The sequence below is a fragment of the Tribolium madens genome, unplaced genomic scaffold (genome assembly GCF_015345945.1).
Source record: "Tribolium madens isolate multiple individuals breed KSU strain unplaced genomic scaffold, Tmad_KSU_1.1 Scaffold_97;HRSCAF=244;Tcas5.2_LG3a, whole genome shotgun sequence".
Lineage (NCBI taxonomy): Eukaryota > Metazoa > Arthropoda > Insecta > Coleoptera > Tenebrionidae > Tribolium > Tribolium madens.
This window is the reverse complement of record NW_025401069.1, coordinates 4,014,430-4,038,632: the sequence shown is the minus strand read 5'-3', so window position 1 is coordinate 4,038,632 and position 24,203 is coordinate 4,014,430. Positions and strand designations below refer to the sequence as shown.

The window sequence follows — 24,203 nt, the reverse complement described above, 5'->3', positions numbered from 1 at the left end:
GGTTTGGCCCGACCAGGGCCCACAGTTGGACAACTTGTTAGTCTTAAGTTAGTCTTAAATAAGCTTTGTTGATAGATAGTAGCAGCCGACACAATAAAGGTGTTGTTAACAAATCGTGTTTTTTACTGACAAAAATATACAGTCCACAATTTACGTAACATTATTTATAATACTTTTATTTTATTCATACTTCATGACATACAAAATGTTTTAAAATTTGTGCATTCTCCGTATGTTATAAGCAAATTATTAAAAAATAATTTCACTTTCTTGCTCCGAAATGAGTATTATAAATGAAAACAATTTGTATTAAGATGTTGAATTGAATTTTCACTATAACTAGGTATACTCGTTCTTTTTGCTTTTTGTGCAAAAATTTTATAATCTCTTTAATCGCTAATGAACATTATTACTTAAAAAATTAAGTATTACTTAATAAGTATTATAATGTGCTCAGTATTTTTAATGCTGCTGTGCAGAGACAAAAGATATTTCAGTCAAAATAACGTGGTTTTACAATACATACCCGTGACAAAAGTCATTTAAGAAAAATTTTGCGTAACATAATTTTTCAGCAAACTACCTAATAACCTGTATAGTCTTGAATAAATTTAGTTCCCTAAATCAATAATCAAAAAGCATGCCATTGCAATACCTACAGAACAGCAAACATAAAACATAAAATTTAATCGCACAATATGGCAGTAAATTTTATTTGGGATCTATGCAGTAAAAAGCAGTTTCCGTTTAAATTACAAACCCAACAACCACATTCAGTATTCGGTGATATACTAATTTGTAAATCCACCCGGTACCTAATTGAAACATTTCAGATTGTAATGATTAGTTTTTGCATAATGACAATGTCTTTCCTATTTGACGCAAATTTCGCCCATGTGACTCCAATATTGTAGACAATTACGTCCTAATCTATTCCAGTGGACGTTAGCTCGACTAATAGTGATGACACCGAATCCCTTGCATCCGAATTATTTTCCGTTCGTTTAAAATGCAAAGTGTGTTAAGTTGGACCCCCATAATTTTCACGGTTTACAACTGTGAACTGATGCAAATGTGTCTAAATAATTAAACTGGTTACTCCTCAACGTGAACATCGGCAAAGACGTGTTAATTATGTAATTAGAATTAGAGAGCTTATAATTTACCGCAAGTATACATGAACTTCCGATGAATCTTATATATGAGGTGTCGGAGATCTTGTTTGAATCTACAGCGGATAAGATAAATTACTTGTTCGTTTCACGAAGAAATGGACCAAACGAAAATGGCAAAAGGACAACGAGAGAAAGATACCAGAAACCATTTATTCTTGATGTAGGTAAGATGGGATTATTTATTTATGGTTCTCGGTATTCTAATGGATCTCGTGTTATTCGAGACGTTTGTGACAACTTTTGGTTTTGTATTAACTATTCAAATGCATGCACATGCACTTTAGATCAAACCAAAAAAGTGTTTCAAGAAATATACCAAGCAAAAACAAATTGAGTGCAGTTGTGTTGAAAATCGCAATTTATTACAAACGTTAAAAAATTGGATTCTAGGTTCATTGTTCACGCATTATTGAAAAATTAAATATTGGTATACTATTTTATAAAGACTTACTTTTCAAAGAAAAGCAATCGGTGGTTCATAATCTTGTCAATTAATGCGTTTGTAGTTGAAGGTTCAAACACTTAGAATTCTTAAAAAAATAAAATTTATAAAACATTGAATACTTTTCTATAATAATTTGAGAAACTTATTAAAAAAAATATATAACAATTCTTATAATTTTTTTGTACACGCTCCGGAAAATAGCTGTTTTAGGGACTCATTTGAGTCCCTAAAATGAGTCTTTTCCGGAATCGATAAAATAGTACGTAAAATAGTTATTTTAGGTACTCGGTACCCTTTTTCCGGACGAAAAAAGTCAAACTGATTACTATGGTGGGGACTTTTTTTTAATTAATAAGAGGTGTGAACTTGTTTTTTAGGAGCTTTTACAAAAATGTTGTTTGAAATACGTATATACCTAAAACGTTTTTAGGGACTCATCTGCTATTCCAATTCGGCTTCGTGTCGTCCAGAAACAGCGACGATTCGTTCGCAAAAATGGTATTTTAGATACTTGTAACAAAAATAACTATTAGAATTTTAAAAGTCACTTTATGAAAAACAAAATTTTGTCATTTATTTTTTGACATTTGACATTTTTTATGTTTATTTAATGATATTAATGATCTTGTATATGTTTTTTTTATAATTATTTAGTAGAGGTAAAAAAAATTGCCAATAAAAGCTACAAATAACATTAAACAGAGTTACAATTTAGGATACAGCTTCCTTGTTTCTTCTTCTAAATAGCCTGTAGCGAAAAAACATGGAAATTTATTTTTCCAACAGAAATAAATAGAGTCAAAGAGTAAACTTTAAACCCTCATTAACTTTGAATTTTTTATAGATAATTTTTTTTAACAGTTTTTCCATGTTCCTGGTATCTTACTTTACATAGCATTTTTCTCTGGGGCGCGAGTTCTGGCGCACACTGTATATGTAGGGCCCAAAATGCAAAAACAACGAGAATTTTTTTTTATTCAATCCTCTATGTTAAAATTGAATTTTATCTACTCTTCTCTTCATGTTAAAATGAAATTTTATCGTCTAGATGAAAAAAAAATATTGTTGTATACCTGCGGTTGTTAGTTGCTAACGATCTTTGACATTATATTTCATTGTTGAATTTTACGTTGACAATTATAAATATCGACCAAATTGACTACAAAGTTAGTGAGGAATTGAATGAAATATTGTACACGACGATAAAATTTTGATTATCTTTTCGAGCATATTAGCGTCTCGGCTGACGCCTCAATTTTATCGTCTTGTATAATAAATAACTATTTAATAAAGAATATTATTACCAAAACTTAGACTTTCAGTAATTTCCAATAATGTTAAACAGTTCCTTGATTTTTTATTAACAATCAAAGATTCAATGCAGTTATACTCAAAACTGTAAATTTTGAGTTACTATAGTTTTCGTTGGGAGAGTCGATTTATAAGTATGTAGAAGTCTCATAGTTCCACTTTCTACAACCGGAACAAAAGACTATAATTTCTGAATTAAGCTTGCGATCAAACACTTCCATCCAAATCAAAATTCACGTTGGATAGCTTTTGTTAAGTTTTGTAATTCATTTAATAGAGACGACGAGAACAAACTGTTCTATTAAATGCACCAATACAATATATTAAGTTCCTAGAAATTTGATCATGTGCGGTTGCAGATCCAAATTGATTCAAATGCATACCTATGTAACTGGAATCGAGGTACGAAAACAATAGAGCAATAGACGCACCTGCAAGCTTTGTGCTTGGGAATTAATTAAACCAAAGAGCACTTTAGAAATAATGCAGTTCCATATATGAATTACTCTGCATGAATAATTTGATGTAGTAAACTGAAGTTACATGAACAGGTGTGTTCATTCGATATTTGTAGAAAATATTACTTATAAATATTTTTTTAACCTTAAAAAAATTATTCTCACCTGAGGATGACCACTTTGTGGTCGAAACGCGTTGTTTTCAATAAAAGTTTGGTGTGACGGGTTTTTTAATTGTTTTTTGTTCAACTTTTCCATACCAAGAGGATCCAAGAAGAAGTATTTTTTAACCTACCAAAATGTTTGTTTTTTTTTAGTTACAAATGGTGAGTACATTTATGCGTATTTATTTTTGTTATAATCAAAATTTTTCATTATTAATTTGTTATCAATTTTATGTTCTATATCTAAACAGTCTTGAAATATCGTGGTTGTCCATCCATACGCGACGAAATTCGCCCTTACGCAAAAGGCAATTCTATTCCATTTTCCATTATTAATACAAAGTTCGTTTTGTACCGAAATATTTATTTAGGCTCATTTACCGGTCGGTCTGGCCTCCGCACGTGTTTTGAATTTAATACATGCGAAGTGAGTTTCCTTCCTTTCAGCATTATCCTGACATCTCGAGTTTATCGGGAATTCAAGAGGCAATAGAACTCGAGTTTGGTTTAACCAAGAGCTTCCTCTAATATTTGATTTGAAGGCATTCTCTTAGTCTCAGCTATATACGAGTAGACTGCAGCTAATTAAAACTAGGAAAGCGTATTGTGTTCATTGAGTTTTTATTTAACTTTACTGGAGAATTTCGTAACAGGAAATTCACATTTCTACGGGTTGTAGCCCAAATCAACTTCAACATTCAAAGCAATTTAAATAAAAGTACCATAAATAAGCATTAAATTCTTATTACATTGCTTGGGTTGTGGTATATAAATAAAGCCAGTACAATTTGTCTTATTTTAAAGCATTTTATTAGACTTTTTACGTAATTTTTTTGTAAATCGGATTTTGAAACATGTTACTCATAATAATCGTGCTTTAAATAAATCTCAGGATTTTGTGCCAACAGCGTTATAGTAATTTGTAATTTCAGCACAAACTTTCTTACATTTGTTATAATAATACGTGCCAGTCAAGTGTGCTTACGCAATGTTTTTGAAGCATTTAATATGTAAAGCTCAGTAGTTGAGAAACTTACTCGTGTTTAATGTGTTTTAGAAGTTTGATTAGAATGTTAATTAGCAACAGTATAAGAAGATTTTAGCAGAAATATTAATTTTTTTGTAAGATCTATTTATCAATTTAATTATGTTAAACGAAAATTGTGTGACAACTCATTTTGAAAAAATGGTGTTTATCGGTAAAATAAGATTAGTGGAAAAATGTCACCGAAATTTCACACAAAAGCCAGGTCTTCATTAACTAAACGATTGTGTTGCCTTGACTTGTTCGCTCCATTAACGTTCACTGCAGTCTGAATTTCAAATGAAGATACGCTCCTGTCCATAGAACGCTCTTTATTCCTCGATTTATAGAGCAAGTGTAAACTTGATGAAAACTTTGTGGACCTGACAGTGTCTACCAAGCTTATGTCGCCGACAGTACTAATGTATTTGATGTCTTTAGAACACGCCTAAACATAAACTCAATAATAAATAAAATGAAAATAACATTTTATGAAGTCATGGGTTTTTAAGAATTTAAAATTTTATATAATTTGTTGCATTTTGGAATTATAAACCTGTTTCGCAGCATCCAAAGACGGACGTAAGTTGACTTTTATATGCCCTTGGGCTTTTTATAACATATCCAATCACATTCGGTGACTATAACAAGGGCGAAATTAGCCCGAAATAATAAATTGTTATTTGAAAGACACAATTCAGAATATACAATAAATGTTGTATATGTCGTAGTCATTGGGCGTAATGCGTCATTCCGCGGAAAGCCTAGTCATTGGCCTACTGCCGGCCAGAGTACTGTATGACTTTTTTATATGAGGACACTTTTTTCAGTGCTTGCTTTTGCTCATTTTTTTAAAACAATAATAGATTTTGAAGTGCTAGGTTAAGAGATTTGAGTTAGTGAAGTTAAAAGCTGTGCCACAAATTTTAAATTTATTCGACGAACAAAATTCTCTGTAGCGCAAAAATTGTAAACATTCGAATGAAGCATGTGGAGTTATTTTGATTTCTTTTGACTCTACCATCTGTTAAAATATTTGCACATACTTTAAAATCACCCTGTATGTTCCCTCATACACCATACAAACACGCTAGTAATCTTTAATATGCAAGGTAGAAAATATTTGCTATAAGAACGCAGCACTCGAGAAGCATTCTAATAAAGCGTGCCTTATAAAAATCCTATTTTTGTGCTTTTGGGATAATAGTTATTTATTCGACGAGTTTGAGTGTAAATTGAACGCTTTATTTCACCGAGTGGATAAAGCGTCCGAATTACACGAAGACGAGTTGAATACATTTTATTCTTCGAATTAGACTCAACAAGGCTTAAAATTGCTTTAAGTCTGTTAAAACTAATATGACATTTAGTATTGAAAAATAACAAACATTTGTCAAAAATTCCTTACATGGGAGAAAAACCGTAAATTTTGACAGTGTTGAAGAATAAAATAATAATTTCTTGTTTTATTATTATGTGATAAAAATGTTTGTTAACTAAATGTAAACTGTAACAATAGAAGCAGTATAAGTACTTAACTTTATTGTTATTTAAATTGGAATTTTTCAAGCGGTAAATCTGCAAATTCATGCAGAGTTGCTACCATTTTACGATGTGATCTGTAATTTGCATTTAATGAGTTTTGAAAATTATACGAGTATAGACAACGTGTAAGAAAAATAAGTTCACATTAATATTAACTAGTAGAACTAATCAGGTGCTACAATTATACATATATTAAATAATTTTTTCAACCAAGCAAAGCTTCCTGCCCTAAGGTAAGGCGGTAAGTTTTTTATTTGTATTTTAATATGTAATAATAATAATAATAATAATAACAAAAACTTATTATCAAACAAAAATGTCTAAACATATGATCCTTGCTAATGAAATAAAAAACGATTGCGTTACTCCATACGTACTAGATCAGCGGTCGGTTAGTATTAAAATAGTGACCACTCAGTTTACGATAATTTAATAAAAAAAGATAAACCGTGAAAACATTTTAATAAAAGCTTGTTTTTAGTTAGCTACTTTGATCACATTTGAAAATAAACTTATGCATTCTTCGAATTATTTAATAACAATTTACTTTCAGTCAAAACTCAGCTTCTATAATAATTTTACAGCAGCAAGGAGTGAACTAAAAATAAATTATTTTTTATTTTTTATTATTATTGTTACAAAAAACCTATAATTATTTAGTAAACGTTTTATCTCCAAATAATGGACAATCCCTAATATGAAATACTCCACACGTATCTCAAATTATCGAGCTTTATTAGCATTTTTGAGTTTATTATAAACCATATCTCATTAAAAAGTCTGATCTAGATGATATGAGCTAGAGCTAACAATCATGAAGTTATTGATTATATATTTTATCGCAGAAATGCGTAAAGTGTGTATCGTAGATAGAAAACCAGATATTTGACCTGTCGCTAAAAATGACACCTAAAAAGATATTCTAAAAGTGTCAACCTCGTGTTTCCAAAACAAATTTCCGTTTGTCCGAGAGGCGGAAAGTATGGTAATTGTAAGGTTTAATGACAATTGTTGAGGGTTGACAGTTAAATGTGTATATTTTTAATCTGTTTATTAATGTTTGATTTGCATTTTCGGGTTCAGAAGTTTCCTTTGTACTTTGTAATACTTCGCTGATAAAATGGTAATCAGGCCGTGGTAACATTTTCTTTCTCTTATTTCATATTTAAATAAATTAAAAGAGAGTTCCATTGTAAAATTGATGAAATTGTTATGAGATATGCTAAACTCAAACTGAAAAATTTCTTTCACTACACTAACTAAGCCATTGTTACATAAAAAAAAAAAATTATTTCTGACAGTTATAAATTCGAAAAATATTATTTCAATCTTGATTAGGTTCCTATTTTATTATTCACTTCATTTGTATTTATCTGTGATACCATCGCTACCTATCCATATTTCATAATGAATATAAAAGAATAAGAAAGACATTCAATTTGAGCAAATGGAAATAGTCTAAACGGAAATTTATCACAAAAAATATTCCTGCCATCAAGTTCCTGCAGTATAAAGTTAACTTTTTATTGTTTTACTACTCTACTCTGCAAACAAGCGTTGGTCTCTTGAGTGATAAAACTAAAACAAAATAACTAGGTTCTAGCGGAACTTTTAATAAATGTATTAAGTATAACATTTCTACACACTTTTCTACGTTCCATTTTTGAGAATTTGATGTCCTAACTAAGTCACAACTTTTTACTTTTTGTCTTAGATTCCTATCATCTCAATTGTAATGCAACTCAGCAAGTTTTAATTTCCGAATGGAAAAGCAATGATGTTTTTGTAAGGTTTTTCTAAAGATACGGGTTTCAATAAAAAGGAAATTTTTGTGTAGGAAGTTATTATCAGACTGCAGGACAGTTGAAAACAGAAACGTGGTTTTTAAGGTCAACTGGTAATAATTTGTCTCTTTTAAGGTGCTTTGGATCAGTATGTTTTCTTTGTGTCTTACGGTATCTGGGCATATTGAATTTATTCGTGTGCCGCTCTTGACAGGCCACCATCATAAATATGGGAATTCAGGTCATATGCCATAAAACAGCTGGTTCAATGAAAATGCATTTTATATTTATTCTCCAAGATCCAGCGATTTGGTTAAAATAACAATCGTAAATTCCGAACTCTGACAATTTGTCATTTCACATTAAGTAGCTAAATACCGTGATTTGTAGTCCCGTCGAATCTCTACGAACGCCATCATACATTTAAATTGCACACACTGAAATCTATTACTTTTGAACGCCCATAAAGTTGATAGAAATTCTTGCTATAAAACTGATACTTGTCCTTTTAAAAGACCCAATTCCGGGTATTTCTTTTTTCGTCTGTGCTGTACCCTTTCTTCCATTGCGGCAATAACTTAAGAATTTTTATACGATCTAAAATGAATGAATGAATCGCGGTTTATACACATTTTGAAGTGCATTCCTTCTCATATTTTCAGTTACGCGGCGCGGCGACAGTAATTTATCCCAAAGCTTTAAAGAAGGAAATGCAAATCCATTCTGTTCCTAAATTTGTCTTTTCAGAAATTCTGTCATAGAAACTACTTAAATTGTGATTGTATGTAATAATAATAAGTCATAATTTTCAGATTATATCTGCTCGTTTGTTTTGTAACTTTTTCAATAAAATCTAATTTATTTCATTATTCCGTATATACAGGGTGATTCAGATAAGATAATGAGCCTGACGATCTGGCGATGCAACCCAAAAACAAATTTCATTTACGTCTTGATTTAATTTTAATTGTGATTTGCATTTGCAATCCAAGTTGCTCATGTTGCTCTCACAGCGCTTTGACAAGCAATTTATGATTTATAAAAAAAAAACTGTTTGCCTACCTTTAATGTTTCATTGTTTCATACATTTTGTATTGGGTTTAAACCGAAAAGACTTCTCCACTTTCTCTATCATTCCCTGAGAACTGAATGGCACTAATGAGCGTTCTCTGCACTAATGTCAGACTGACATAAGATGATAACTTGGATTCAACTTGTAAATCCTAATTTAAATTGGATCTAAGGCGTAAATGAAATTTGTATTTTGGGTTGCATCGCCAGATCGTCAGGCTCATTATCTTATCTGAATCGCCCTGTATCAGCAAACCATCGTCGCAATGAACTTAGATATTTTCTAGTATACCTAACGTTTAAAGATATGGCAGTAAAAACATATTTACAGAAAGAAGACCCGACTGTGTCATTCAAAAATCAATACAAAAAAAAATTCTAATTAAAACAAAATTGAACGAAAAATAATTGGAAAACGCAATTATTAAAATGTACCGAATGACCCACAATTGTTTAGGTTGACAACAGAAAACATTTTCTTATTCGGCTGTTTGTAACACTGACTTGAGTAGGTATTTGACGAAACAAGATGGCAGATTGTGCTTTCAGTTTAAGATTTATTGAATGATTGATCTATTAAGAGTGTCAAGTGATGCTGTAAATGTCTCTCTTTCAATATTCGGAAGATATTTCAGTTGCGTCATCTAAAAATAACATTAAGTATTGCCAACCCAAACAGTCATTCCTGATCACTCAGTCTGATGACCTCCAACAGAAGGTTTTAAGTTCTAAACTTCCAAAAGCGAAAAATTGATATTTCTTACATAGACAAATGGTTGATAAATTTGTTTTAATTGTAATCATTTAAACAAAGTTGTATATAAATTATTTGACAAAACATTATAATAAAGTTTATTTTATGGCAATATATTCTATCTCAGCACAATTTAATACCTCTTATAGGTTGTGTTCTTGTCAGGTGTCAGAAAACACCGCCATTATTGCAAAACTTTAACTTTGTTGGAAATTTATAAAACGTTTACTAAAGTTAGTAATAGAATATCGGTTAGAACACACGTTTAAATGACAACAGAAGACTTCAAAAAAGCAATTTTTATTACATTAACAATTATGTATCCACACATACCACTATGTGATGTAGAATTGCTTTTTATACTTATTAAAAATAAAAATGTACTACAAATCGCTAATGTCAATAATTTAACTTTTATTCAGATTATAGTTATGTTCCACATGCATAATTAGAAATGTATATGTTTTACTTTTCCCCTATAAAATATTGCGATAAAAAAACTAATACTAATAAGTCCATTTCGGATTTTTACAATTTACTTAAAATAATAAATAAAATTAAATTTTACTCTAAAATCTTTCTATTTTATTCTTCTAACAGAAATAAAATAATAGTTTTTACTTTACATCATACCGAGGTAGAAGGTGCTTCATTACTAAGGCGAAATTTGATGACCAAGGCGCGAAGTGCTTCGGTTAGCAATAAGCCAAGCTACAATGAAGCAACGACCACTGAGGTTTGTATACTATTTTATCCACACATCCTCCTTAAAGAACAGAAAGGTAATAAAGAATTTATAAAATTTTGATAAACATAACTTATGACAATTTAGGTTGGGAAGTTGGGCCATTTCCTACCTGAACCTATTATTTCATATCATACTTTCTAACTTCTCATATGCAAGGTAATTTGGTTATTAGTTTATGAATGTGAATAAAAGCTTTTAGGTACTATAAGTAATTACTTGAAATGCATATTAAATTCAATTAAATTTCTACAAATGTATAGCTGCACAAAAGGAAGTAGAAGTACAGAAGTAAACAAGCTGTTATAAAGATATTAGAATTTAGGGGTTTTCTGAATGCTTTCGCAAAATAGAAATGTTCCTTAAAACAATATGAAAATTTAATAATTTTGCTGGTGCGTTTCGTAACTGCCTCAAATATTCCGTTACGCTGTGTTCATTTTATTTAATACAAACAAATAATGATTCGCGTCATTGTATCTCTTGCTAACTTTTCGAAAATATAATACTACGATCATATATTATTACCTTATTGTATGTTGAAGGGATCCGTATCACTCCGTTTTAATTAGCTTCATTTTCTTGGGCTATCAATAAAGCCGACATGTCGTTGTCAAAAAGAGTTGTTGAAGACATATTAAATTGTCAGATGTTATAACGAGTAGAGTAATTTCACCCAACCGGAATTTCACTGGCACACTGACTCCCAGCTCGCGCTGGATTGATTTGAAGAATATCTTCCTACGTGTGTAGAGCGAGCTAACAGGTGTTCGTGGCCACCTTATCAATACGCAAATGCGAATTTTATCAGAAACTAATTACACTAATGTATTAACGCGTCAAATTAGCAAAGTCGCTAAGATCATGAATAATTACTCTTTAATAAACTTCAGAGTAGGTTTCGTGAAATGAAAATTCATTGAGGGTGATTACGCTAAGTGCGATTTAGTGGGCACTCTCCGGTTCTTGCGTATTTTTCTTTGTGTCGCTAACAAACAGAAAAGTGCTCTCGAGGGCGGATAGTGCCATTACAAACACCTGCTCGTAAATTGACCGCAAATTACCGTTCCTAATGATGGTACTTCCGTTTTTGAGAAAAACAAAATGTGTATTTTGGTCGAAACATGTTTAGTGTCATTCGCAAGTGGGTGGAAAATGTGACGGTTTGTAGCTTTAAACTTTCTAAAACCCAATTCTGTAATTACTGCAAAAATCTGTAACATGTAGATAAGTAAGGTGATTGATTGAAATGGGTTTTGTTTTGACGGTTTCATTTATAATCGGCCGATAGTAGCAGGTGTGAATGTTATTTTACGAGCAAGAGTAGGTGAAAAAAAACACTTCTAATAAATAACAGCAATAACAATTAACAAGACTGAACGAACACCAGATAAAATATATATGAGTACTTCGGTTTTCATAAGTTTTGTCCTTTAAAGTGACGAGAAAAAAGTATACAGTTTTCAAACAACTTACTTTGATTCTTATCAACAAACTACTTTCAAACAAACATTTTTCATAAGCATAACTGACAACTTGAAAAAAATACATTAGGTACAATTATAAAAGGTTTAAATTAAATAATTTAATTAAATAATGATCAACAATAATTCAGTGTTTTTTTTCCTCAAAGTACACAGAAATTACTTTTAAAAACTCAAAATCCCAAACTTAAGAGTTAAGAACTGTAAAAAACTTACTCCAAACTGATAAAAAGCTAAATACGTCTTTTTGCTTGTCTTTGCTTTGGAGCTTTTCTTTTAAGTTTCTTGTATGATAATACAACAGTAGTACTTTCTTAGTATTTTAGAATTCTATTACCTTTGGTAACAGTTTTCTATGTTGAAGATCTCTCCATGCTCGTCGCTCACTTACCACACGTTTTTAAAGTGGCATACCACCAAAAATTAAATTCATAGTTAAATTATTATTTAAAAACCATAATTTTGTGTTCACTTAATTCTAGATCCTTTTTTTTAATTTTTAAAAAACCTGAAGGTTCGAGCTTATATTATGATCAGTGGTATAGTGGTTAAAATATTTAAAGACGACATCCTCAGTATTCATATCGACCGAAATAAAAATACCGATTTAACCTAGTGGCATTCGGGAGTTTTAATCGCAGAGGGACCCTCGTTGTAAGCAATTTCAATAAAAGTTTATAGCCTATTTTTTTAACGATATTTTTATACAGATGTGGTCAATTTGAACTTCCTCAGCATTTTTCCGTTAATGCTTTATTACAATGTTAAAATTTTGGTGCAAAGTTGAAGGCAAAGGAAGTAAATTTTATTTCAACCTTAGTCGGACGTGTCCATATTCTCCTTTATTGACACTATTGGCAGAGTTTCAGTTAAAACAATTTAGTTTTCGCCTATTCCTAGTTCTGCTAGCTGAATAATCATTAAATGGTTTTAGAACTTAGTCTCTAACTTAATCAGAATGTTCAAACTCATTGAAAATGACAACATTCAAAGTATTATACGTGACTGTTAATGTTTTAATTGTCCAATCAATAATGTGCTCGTTTTATGATTACATTGTCACATTGGGAGTATTTCGTAATTGTGCTGACATTTCAAAGCTGGCATACACTCGATGCAAATTCAAATAACCATTTTTTGCAATTAACTTCGCAACTTGGTTAGCGAATAAGAGTTTCTTAATTACCGAGATATACCTTGTTAAACACTATAAGATTTAAAAATTTTAGAGAATTTGCGCCGATATTACATTTATTCACGTCATGCCTGTTCAAAGCTAAGTGAACAATTTTTTTTATAATATTTTGGGATTAAGGGGTATTTTTTACTGACATTCGTTAAAAATATTTTTTTTCAATATTGTTCATGACCTTTCAATCTCTAGGTTTATGCCTATACGTTAAGACTTATCCTGTATACAAGATCAATAACTGGTACATTAGATTCAATATGTAGCAATTACAAACAGATATTGCCTCTTGTGTAAAAGAGAATTATATATGATCAAGCATATTTATCCTACTCTGATTGAATACTTGAGTATACAGATTAAATTGTTAATAGGCCTTTAATCAGGTTCTATTTTAATTGCAATATGATGTTTGATTAAACAACAGCGTCAAATAAGGTTAGCTTTGTTTCGTTATGTGGCTATAAAGCTCTGCCTTAGTGAAATTTGATTTTACGTTTCGTAAAAGATTTACTTTGTGAATGCATATATATTCAGGAAATTAGTTCACCGCGGAAAATGTAAGAAAATCTTTATTTGTTTTCTCTTACTACCACCAAAAGCGAGTGAACAAGAATTAAAAGTTAATGCGTCGTAAAAATAACACAAAAGACGATTTTGAAGAAAATTATAAAAAAAAATAAATCTGAATCTGCCAAAAAAACAATTGACCTTTTTCAAAGCAAAATTTTACGCTTTAAATAAATTGACCCTAGTGCCTCCTTAAGTGCCTTAATTAAGATACACAATTTTTGATATCTCCAATAGATTCAGCGCCAAAAAAATACTCCAAATGCAAACTTTTGTAAATTTATCTTTATCGGTTATTGGGATAATTGAAAAAAGCCTTTTGCTTATTCTGACCTAGAAAACCACTCCCCGAAGTCTTTCAAGGTTTTTTTCCGAACAACCAGTATAGGAGGATGTAGGAAGAGCAAACATTGTGATAGAATTAGAAAATTTGCAAATTGCGTTTTCTGTGAGTTTATGATCTACTTTAGTAAATTTACCTCTTTTAATTTGTCCCCTCATAAATCGACAGTTAATCTAATTAGCAGTTAATTAGCTAATTTGCTGCTAATTATTAGCTTCACTAACAAAACAGTTCTATCAATATTCGATCACTGGAAAAATTAGTATTGAAGACATTTACTAGCTACAAGAAAGAGGCAAATTAGAAGTCGCATTAAAAAAAAATTGCTAGTAGTGACAGATGGTTTCTTAATGGTGAAGAGATTAAAATCTACAGACTGTCAGTTTAATCTTAAAAGTATGTGTTGTGAATAGGTATGTGGATTGTGACTTTGATTTAAAACATGTCTTTAGTTTTGATCGATTTTTAAACAATTCGAGTGGATATGTCTCTTTAGCTGGCCTTTCTAAAGTATTATTTCTGCCAATAAAAAGTGTACGTGTTAGAGATCTTGTCACGTTTCCAGTACTGCACAAATATTGGGGGGAAAAGTTTTACTCATCTTGGTAACGTAGGTAAATGTTTACCTTTGTCAAAAAAGGATTTTAATATCTGTGCCGTTATCCTCAACCAGATACATATGTATGAGATGCTCTTTTTAACGCTGAAATAGGTGCGCGAGGGATGAAACAATATTTGCGTAAGTTTTGAATTTTGTTTACGTTACTTGTTTTGACGCTTCGTACGACATTCTCCATTTTTATTGGAAAATACTTTTATGGATCATTATTTGCATTTATATGAGTATTATCGACTGCTTGCATTATATGATTGATGGTGTTTTCGCAATGTAATAATTGTTCTCCACATTTTAATCACATTGTAATTAAAATGATAACGAATCTGAGAAATATGCATATTTTTCATTAACCTGGAAAAGTCGCAGCTTTCTTTCAAACACATACGTAATAACTTTTTCCTACAACTATAACAGAAAGTAAGTTTTTCCTCCCTAATTTAAAAAAGGAAAATGGCCAATTACCTCCCCAGGATGTAAAATTTTCCTCCCTCATCTGTCAAAATTACAATAAAAATATTATGTCACCTCTCAGGGAGTTAAAAATTTTAAATGGAAAAACATGCTGATAGATTAAATGGCGAAATAAGAAGAAGTGTTAGTTTTAAAGTTTTTTCTTGCTGGAATGTTGGTTCGTAGAAAAAATTATATGAAGAAAAGTGTCATTTCCTCCCTTGTAATACAAATAACTATTTGATAATAAATTTACTTTGACTCGTAAATTCACAAGCGAAAGGGTTGTAAATTACATCAAATAGCGTTTTGGACTGTTATTGTGTCCACAAAGTATTAATCTTAACACAATCGTATCACGCAATCTATTTAGTTACGTGTTTAATAGATTGTAATGTTTGTCGTTGATTGGAGGGCAGGTCGAGAAAAAAAGATCTTAGCGTTATGAATTTATCATTTTCTGAGAATATAACAATAAATTATTGCTGATGAAACATTAGAGTCTGTATTCAACAATAATTAATTCTATACCATTTTTTTTAGTTTCTACTCACAGTACAAGATTTTATTTTGTTATAAATTATAAGAAAAAAATTAAACGTATAATTCTGCTATTTACGCAGAAAAAGATTTAAGCAAAAGTATAAATTTACACGGTTTTGTGTCTGTCTCCAAAGCATAGGTAAGCATAACTGATAATACGTATTGTTATTTATTATACAAGAAGTTGAAAGTTAATTTCAAAATAATTTAAACAACAATATTGTGTATTTTGATTAAAAATGCTGATATATTTTTTTCTTGCAAAACTATAAACATCTTTTTTCAATAAATTTTCAAATATTTAAGGTGTTTATTTTAACTGTCAAAACTTTTGAGATAAAAATAGTAGGTACTTTCTATACACCTTTGATATTTTTAAGTTTCATTTAGGTATAAATTGTTGATCAAAAATTTCTCAGCCTTGATTGAAAAGGGTTTTTTTGAGTAAAAGTGCTTTTTCTTCAAAAAAGTTGTTATACTTTAAAAGTATAAATGTTTTTGATTAAGAAAAATAAGGTTTTGTAATCTAAATCTGGAACTCATCTAATAAAGTTAATTAAATACCTTGTAGGGCATGTCATTGTGGACGTTGCACAAATGCAAGACCTAAACTTTACAGAACCATGTTGTAAGCTTAAATGTTTGTGTTTCATTGCTAAGGTGTATTAAGGGGTTAGTTCAATATGCTTAGTATTTTACCTTAATTAAATTTAGTGTGTAACAACCAAATTACAAAAAAACAATCAATATTTCCCTTCACCCTCTCAACAATAGAGAATTGGATGAGAAATTTGGGTCTGAAAACACAGTGTAATTTCATCCATAGTATTAATTAGAAAAATAGTGTTTAAGGACAAAAATACATACATTTGTTAAATCTGTCCAATAACAAATTAGTAGTAACTTTTTTTATTTCATGATCGATGCAGAGATAAAAGCTCTTCGTCAAGTCAGGTATCATAAACTCGAGTGCTTCCAGAAAACAGTTTTTCTGTTTGACTAATGCACACTTATACGTACTGGAAAACTAGAGCGTATATCAAACATTAGAGCAAACCTCGCAACAAGCAAACAAATTTTAAGGTATAAGTTTAATAACAAAGCTTTTGTTTGAATACGAGTAACTTGCTTTTGAACTTAACTACATAGAGAGTACTCAGTGGCTAGTGATCAAATTAAAAGTGCAATTTAAAGTCGTATTTTCATAAATATGAGTAGATTAGTTAATAAGTAAGTAGGCTACGAGTAGAATGAAGATAACATAAATACACATACCTATGTTTTTAGTGTGATATACGGGGTGCGCCAGAACTTGCGCCCCAGAGAAAAATACCATATAAAGTAAGATACCAGGAACATGGAAAAAATGTTAAAAAAATTTTATCTATAAAAATTTCGAAGTTATGAGAGTTTAAAGTTTGCATTTTGACTCTATTTATTTCTGTTGGAGAAATAATTTTCCAAGTTTTTTTACTACACGGTATTAGAAAAGGAAACAAGTAAGCTGTATCCTAAATTGTAACTCTGTTCAATGTTATTTGTGGCTTTTATTGGCAAAATTTTTGAACCTTTATTAAATAATTGTAAAAAAACATATACAGGATCATCAGTATCATTAAAAAGACATAAAAAATGTCAAATGTCAAAAAATAAATGTCAAAATCTTTTGACAGATAAATTTTTTTAAACATTTTTTCCATGTTCCTGGTATCTTACCTTATCTCGTATGGCATTTTTCTCTGGGGCGCGAGGTCTGGCGCACCCTGTATACATATGGAATATGTCATGCGTTAAATGAGGAGAACTGAAATGATACATATTATTTTAACGTATTTTGTGACATGGCTATTTTAGTTTTAGTGAGTTACTTCACTGAAATTTTAAATTATAGCTGATTTGGACCATTTATCCTGTTTAAATGAAGCAAATCATACAAATTTTCGCTTATTTTTGCATATCAGATACTTCAGACAGTTTTGGATGGTGTTTTGTGTATTGTAAAAAAATCTTTTATTAATAGTTAATCACAAGCAGGATACATTTTTCTTAATATACAATGCTTTTTATTTTTATTATTATACAATTCCTAATTTGAAAATTTCGTGTAGGTGTTTCTTATTGGGATATTTAACGGAAATTGTGTGCCACCATTTGTATCTATCTACATCACCAATATTTTTTCTTTAAAAGATGTACGAGAAGAGCTCATAACTCATCCAATATCCATTACAATTGTGTTAATCAAGTTAACAAAGCTTTATACTTAAATAGAAACCAAAAGCTACACATCAATGATTAACATAAAAATCTACCTTCGTCGTATTTTTCCAATTAAAATGGGACTTCTGGCATTTAAAAACAAAAATACTTCGCTTTAATTAAAAGTGATCCAAAGCTTAAAAATAAATGTAGATTTTTTTCAAGCTTTTTTTCTGAGAGTTATAAAACAATCTTTTTTTTCGGTTTTATTAATTGTTAACATTTCCGTATCCAACATGTTGAAACAAATAAAATCGTGACAGTATAGAGCCCTGTATTAAAGTTTGTTTGTTGAGCTGAATAGATCAAAAAGTTGAATACAGACCCCCGGAGAGCTCCCTGCAAAGTTAATGGTTTCCGAATTGTTTCCTTCCTAATGGAACAAAATTTGTATACACGTTTGGCGTTTAATTATGCGTGTGATACACTTGTAAATAAAACGATATCACACTGTCAATAATAAATAAAAAAGTAAATAAAGTATATAAATAATGACTGAAGCGAGGATATATTTATACTAGATTTAAAGATGAAAAACTGAGAATTCATCTTATTTTTTCCAAGAAAAATTTGAATCTTATCAGAACGAAAAAAATCAAATTTCTTATTTTTATCGTGATAATAAATTTGAAGTTATAAAATTGTGTTCGGTTTTTGGTGAAATATTACTTCGCTCTTAAAAAAACTTTTCCTATAAACAGGGAGCGACGGAGCCTTGTTGGTATTTTACAAAATAAAATTGTGAGGGATCAATTAAGGTCGAGCCTCATTAACAATTGGATAAAACATCTAATCAACTGAGAAATAAAACAAAGTCAGTAGTGATTTCCTGATAATAATTTATGTTTAATGTGGCGCGGTAGTCGCACCATAAAAGTTCTGTTAGCTTTAATCAAAAAGCTGTTTTAACACTTAAATTACTCCAAATGTTTCTACATTAATGCTCATACGCATATGACTTCTCCGGACAAGGATTATTTGTAGACACTGCGGACAATGTTAAAAAGGTCAGAGTTCAGGGACTATGAGTGCTGCTATTTCAGCAGTGTTAGATTCCGATTAAACCGAATTGCTGAAAAAGCAATTTCGGACTGTCAGACATAGGCCGTTCAGCATGACACTGCTAGAAATTTAGTTAAAAACCACAGAAATTGTAAGAATTGTGAAATTAACCATTTTTTATTCAACTAATGTTTAATTCAAAATTAGAAGTCAAATTGATTTAAAAACGGAAAAATGAACAAAATCGGAAATCCATTTCCAATAACCAGTGTTTTTAGATCCTCTAGGTTTGTCACTGCAACAGCGCAAATGGATTCACGTAATTCTAGTAAGCGTTATTTTGAAATTTAATATGTAATAACCTAGACTGATTTTTATATGGAAATTTAAAAATTTTAGTTGGTCTGTGTAGGGGCTGTCTTTTTGGTTAAATAATAAAATAATTCAAATATTTGAGATCAAGCTTAACTAGGTAAAATGGTACTCAAAGTACATTTTACGAAACATATTACGTTTTATGATCTGAATAAGTTTCAAAAGCTTTCTACTTACGAGTATGTATACGTTTACATCAATTACGACTTTTAAACAGAAATTCAGTTAACTTTATAAATTGTATTTTGTGGTGTATTTTTTACCTGTTGAGGTAAGTTGGACTTAAATGTGCATGGCAAATTGTAAAGTTATAATTTTAATTAATTTAATAGAGGCATCAGATGAGATTCCTCGACTTGACGACACCTTCCCCTGACTGCCAGCAACTGATGCCAATTAAGATTCTCTGTAAATAAGAACTGAAATAATAGTTATTTATTGTACAAGACAATAAAGAAATTGTTTATCTACTAGTGAAAAGGTTAAGTTTACGAGTGACGAAGTCACGAGTTGACTTTTTTCACGAGTAGATAAACAATCTTTATCGTTGTGTACAATATTTTGTTTTATTTTGTACTCACCTACCAGAACTTCTTGAATATAAACAGTAGATAACAATTACTTTATTTCACTAGACGATAAAAGACTACTTTATCTACTGAAATTAGTTGATAAAAGCACTCTTTGACATTGAGTACAAAATAAAAATTTTATTTTGGTAGATCAGTTCATAACAATTATAATTTTATTTATTTATTCAACAGTTAATTTTATTCACGAATTTAGCATAATAAAGCTAACTTTTTTTTCAAAAGCCATGAAATCGAAACAGACTTCAGAATATAGAGGCAATTTTAATGTCAAAGTTCATTTGCTTTTTCCGACACTGTGATTCATTTAACAAAATTAATTAATTCTTAATTGTTTCGTGTTATTTATTCACTGAGTTGGATTGAGGCACAGACCTTTAAAAATTATGGAATCACATATAATGTGAGAAGTTTATCAGCCCTGTGAAGTAGGTGTTGTGTGGGCTTTGCATTTTTATTTGAATTTTAATTAGTACATAAATTGTAGCTACATTCAGTAATATTTTATTCACAACGTTGAATTTGACAAGTGAAGTTGCGTGTTTTATTCAGATAATGGCAGTCCGTAATAAACGTGTTGAGCTTCGCTGAACATTTACCGTAACAATTGCGAGCTTGCCGAATACTGAAAAGCTTTAAACGAATTTTCAATATTTCGTTTAAAAATCAGAAAATATGCTTTTGATCCACAAACATAACGCCGCGGGTAAAAATGTGACCAACTGATCTTCCTCATGCGAGAGTGAGAGTGTATGGTAAATGTCTAGAGAGAGAAATAGATAAATTGTGGAACACAAATACAATTGAGTGGCTTTTTTCCAGTGGCAGTTTCGCCACAAAAACAAAAATAAATTTTAATCGCTAAATTACACACGCGCCCACAAGAAGGATTGATGTGACTGCTAACAATAAAACATGTCATTAACCATTTATTTCGTCTTGTCAAGCTCAACGAGTGGTGAAGGCAATTTTTCAAACTACTTGTGGTCAAAACTAAGCCAGGATGGATTTCAGGTGGTAATAACAGCGAAAATGAGTGATGACTCAGCAGTTTTCAAAACAGCCTAGAACAGGTTTTTAAAAAAGAAAAAATGTAAATACAATTGCATTCTGCTAGATTTTTAGGCTAAATATTTTTTATCATCATTATAAACTAACCACAATTATTTTGTTTATGAGTTGCTCTTTTAAAAAAATCTGCTAGATTTAAAGAAACAAAGATGCAAGTGAAACTTTTTTTCGGATCAATACACTGATAAAACACAAATACCGAGGAGCACTTGTACGAATGAGTAAGAATATAAATGCTACACGGTCAGCTTTGGCCTTGGCTGTTCTGCGACATGCGATAGATGTACGAAAAATTTTGAAGCGATGGAAAAAAAGTTTCACTTTAAAAGGTTAATAAAGAATTTTCGTAAGAGCAAAATTACTTTTCATCTTATGTTGTATTTTTGCTTAGTTTTGATTGAGTAGTTTATTTCTAGTTATGGTGACGAAATTATGAAATATGCAATCTACATTTACAGTTAACTAATAAGTGGATTTTGGAAAAATACCTACTCATGTTGGAGTTTTTGAATTGTTAAAAACTTATTTTTGAAAATAAAACCACCGTTTTCACGGTAATAGGTGCAAATTAATCTTCATGCATTTATTAAAAATATATAAGGCCGCAAATTCTGCAGTTTTAAATAGCTAGCAACTCTTTTATTCTGTCTGAAGCAAAACATGTGGAAATGTGCATTAATGAAGATTAAATTATCGCCACAATAGCGCAAACTATACATACGAAAGCCCAACTGGCGTAACATTTTACTAAACTAATTAAAAGTTGGACAGTTTTTCATTCAATTTTCCACAAATATTCGCGTTTCCTTAGTCACATTAATGAAATCCGCGCAAATACCAGATCATAATTTAAACCTGAAGCAAGTAAACATAAATATTTCGGCCTTTGAAATTGCAAGGAAATCTTAATTTGCAGCTCTTCATATTTACCGTTCGCTTCCTTCCCTGCATCTCTTTCATACAATTTAGTTCAAATCACTTTTATATTGAAATCTGTGAAACGACATAAATGCCCATTATGCGTTTAACAAGATTAGTCTCCCAGAAATGAATATAAAATATAACTTCGACTATGAGGTGAATAATTAGGAGCGCTCGGCTTGAAACTTCCCATCATTAATCAACTTCCGTTGTAAAAATTTCACTTCGTTGAAAAAGTGCGACGAAGGCCCTTAAAAATATGTACGAACGAAGGAAATTTATATTTGAAGAGAGGTCGCGGAGGATTTAATGGTGAATCTCTTTTTTGTTCGGAGGAACATCAAGAGATTTTTTAGGCCGTAAGGAAGCGCTAGTGATACGCAATTACACAAACTGAATGTCTGTTGGTATTATGGGGGCTGAAACGAAGGCACAATGACTATACTTTTTCAGAGAATGAGAATTGCCACCAAGTATGCTAATGTAATCAAAACGTAAAACATCTCATTACGTTAGAATTTTCATTATTTTGAACAAATGAAATTTCTTTCGTATTACATCTTGTACTCCTTTTCCTAACCTTGTAAAAATGGGTTTTTATCAGTCATAATTTCTTATCTTATTGTATTCCCTATCTATCAATTTTTATGGTTTTTGCAATGACATCTCTATTATTTACACTTACAATTTACAATTTACATTCGAGGTATGCTGACTTTCATAATGAAGGAGTTTGATGTAATAAACTCTAGTTTCTACAAGATTGGAAACCAGAAATTACGAAAAATTTAATTTTTCTTCGTGGGTAACTTTCCAAGTAAACGAGTAATTTTTCGTCTCTTGCGGTTCGAAAGTACGGCAAGTGAATACCAACAAACTTATAAATCTTATTGCGTTTCGTCGGTATCAACTATAACAAAATATAAATTCTCAACTATAAGTAGAATAATAAAAAACATTCAAAGCCCTAATTTCATGCATATTATCGGGTGTTTCAAAAATGTGTGGCATAATTTTAACCACGAATACCCCTCTACAAATGAGAATAGAGAGCACAATATTTACTGACCTAGCTCAAAAAATAGAAAAATTACAGCTTTCCAAAAATCGGTATGGAAAATGATTTTTTGGAAATATTTTTGTTATCGTTTATCCGATTATTATGAAACTTTGCATGTCAAGGGACAAAAAGATACTCTTTGATATGGTGTAAACGGAAGTCTTGTAAAAGCTATAGATTTCCTGTGACAATAGGACCCTTCCAGTTTTTGGGTCATAACTCTTTTTTTCAGCCTATTAACAGATATTTTTGATACCAAAAATCAAAAGCCCGATCATTTTTTCATAAAAAAGTACTCTTGTTAATATCTCTAAAATGTACCGTTCTCGAGTTATTTCGGTTTAAACAAAACTCTACACCGCGCTGCAAAATCAAAAAGTATGAATTTTGAGCGTATCATTACCTTGGAAACAATCCACTATGAATGACATAGCTGTCACTGCTGTGACATTTAATGTCAATTTTATTTAATCCAAAGTAAAATTTGATTATTTCTTGATGATCATAGTAAAACACACGATTATGTGCTGGAAGAAACAATGCATTAACCATCCCGGCCATCACAACATGATCTGAGAATACACCACTGAAATTTTCACACCGTAAAACGATATTCCCTCCAAATTGTTGTTTTTTCTTCGTATTTCATTAATTGCATTATTAAACTATAAACCAAATGCAAAATTAAAACGAACAAACCAAGAACATACCCTCAACTTTAAAATACTGAAACTGTAATAATTACAAAAAAAAACCTTATCAACCATTTGAAGTAGCACATGGTAATTTGTTGTTGTTAAAACTTGTAAATAATAAGGCACGTATAATGTTTATCTACATTTTTTTTAAAGTACAAGAACGTCAAGAACCAATASCACAATTGGAACAAATGCCGTTAGACGGCGCTTGTGCTGTTTCGTAAAGCGCAAAAAAAACAAAGATTTGAATAATAAAGTTACAATGTTTAAAAAATATTAATCATACTTATTTCTGCCGAYTTGTTTTCAATGATTAAATGAGATACCAGTTATGATTCAAATATTATACTCTTTAGTTTTAGAAAAGAAATTGATTGTTGGTAATTACAAAATATTAAATCGTGTTCATACTCGTGAATGGTGAAACCTTTTTTGTGTTGAAATTTTTGATAGCCCTAAAAAGGGCATTTGGAAGAAACAAACAACAAATCTACTCAATCCAGGTACTGCTGAAAATGGCCACCATTGGCTTCCAGACATGCTCGAACTCTTT

The 24,203-nt window shown here is 30.6% G+C and overlaps 1 protein-coding gene across 5 annotated transcripts in view; it reads right to left on the bottom strand.

The window, feature by feature from the left end:
- Positions 1 to 24,203, bottom strand: part of LOC123014777 (sex peptide receptor) — a 94,428-nt gene that overhangs the window by 17,490 nt on the left and 52,735 nt on the right. The window contains exon 1 of one of the 5 annotated variants that reach the window (XM_044414045.1): positions 11,005 to 11,188. The exons of the other annotated variants lie outside the window; for them this stretch is intronic. The gene's annotated coding sequence lies outside the window, so the exon portion shown is untranslated. Of the gene's footprint in view, positions 1 to 11,004; positions 11,189 to 24,203 lie in introns of those variants that run through there. 5 annotated transcript variants of the gene reach the window in all.